The 1,612-nt window shown below is 35.0% G+C and overlaps 1 protein-coding gene across 1 annotated transcript in view; it reads right to left on the bottom strand.

The window, feature by feature from the left end:
* The window catches only part of LOC106527749 (dystrobrevin beta), a gene marked incomplete at its 5' end in the record, with an annotated part of 99,282 nt that overhangs the window by 85,364 nt on the left and 12,306 nt on the right, over nucleotides 1-1,612 (bottom strand). Inside the window, 1 exon segment of the mRNA XM_014022734.1 lies at nucleotides 976-1,018.

Below are 1,612 nucleotides of genomic sequence, written 5' to 3'. Positions count from 1 at the left end.
TTTGAGGGTCCCTGGTCTAGGCAACACTTGCAAGGATCTACCAATGGGAAGGATGGCCTTACCCAATTTTAGGTCCTAATATTGAGCCTTTTACATCAAAGATTTTAAAACTTGGCTTAAATATGGAATTTCCCCTCCCCCCAACKGGCTAGTTATGGAGATAAACACTGTAAAACCTGTGTCTCCCATGGCCTTGTATCAATTCAGTCTTCCACTGTTGAATATAAAAAGAGTTAGAATTTTGATTAAGATTTGGAACCAATTCCGACATTTTTTGGACTGCAGTTCTTGTTTGCTCACACACCTATTGTTGCAAATCCTCTTTCCTCCCTCTCTTGTAGATAAAACCTTCACAATATTGTCTGATCTTGGTATACAGACCTTTAAGGACCTTTTTAATTATATATTTTCCGCCTTTAAACAACTATCTGATAGATTAGCTCTTCCAACGCATCATTTCTTCAGATACTTGCAAACTCAAAGCTTCGCTCGTAGTATTTTCCCACCTTTCCTCTCCTGCCTGAAGACTCTGACATGGACTCCTTGTTTTTGCCCACTTCAAAGCTAAAAAGGTTTTATTTTGACYCTTTACAATTTAATCACTTTGATCTGCCTAAAACCTATAAAATTTGATTAGGAGCCTCTGGGAACAGGATATTGGGGAGAATATCTCTGATCAGATCTGGTCATGTATCTTGACATGGGTACATAAATCCTCTACGCCTATGATGATATAAATGTGTGGAGGGAAAACTCCTTAAATCAGAAGTGAAGAAAAACTATTATTATGGGGTCTGAAATAATGYCACTCAAACTTTTAAATCAATTTTCTCAACTTATTTATTTTGTCAGATAAAGATGTTTCACTGTAGAATCCACATTTCCGATAAAAGCTTGTGCGATACCTGCATTCATTTAATACATTCTCATATTGCATCTCTGTATGTCTGACTTTATAAGGAGAAAACAACYTACCTGCTGATGATTAAATATCAAAGAGAAGCCTTGAACATCAACCCTATAAAGAAACAGAAAAGTTACTGAAGTTGTTTTTGGACTTGACTTGTCATAAATACAAAAGATAACTACTCACTAGTGGACAAAAAAGTAACTGATTATTATTGCTTACAACARAAAAGCAAAGGTGGAAAATAGCATTTTGCCCGTTTTGGTATCTGTCAGTGAGCAAAATAGCCCTGAACAATTTTTAAGGAACTTTTTATTAATAGTTTTAATGAAACTTACTCTAAAATTTAACTAGTTGACTGTAAAAGTCTCACCTGCAACTTTTACAGTCAACAAAATTCAAGATGGCTTCCACACAGTTTTGCTAACACATTTGTGGCTGCCCAATCTGACCCAGAAGCACGATCCAGACCGTTTTAGCATGTGGCATTTCGCTAGACTTATGGCAGATTTCATTTGTTTTCAGTATTTCATCACCTGCAATGTTTCATAAAAAAGGGTAGCTTTAGCAACAGATGTGGATTTTTATTCCAGGAAAAAAAAAATTAAACGAAGATAAGATGAAAGTACATAACATGATTGTCTAGAAAATAGTCCAGAAGTTATTATAAATATGTACACATTTTAAATCCATATTATATTAATC

This window comes from Austrofundulus limnaeus, unplaced genomic scaffold (assembly GCF_001266775.1).
Source record: "Austrofundulus limnaeus strain Quisiro unplaced genomic scaffold, Austrofundulus_limnaeus-1.0 Scaffold340, whole genome shotgun sequence".
Taxonomy (NCBI): Eukaryota; Metazoa; Chordata; class Actinopteri; order Cyprinodontiformes; family Rivulidae; genus Austrofundulus; species Austrofundulus limnaeus.
This window is presented reverse-complemented; position numbering and strand designations above follow the sequence as displayed.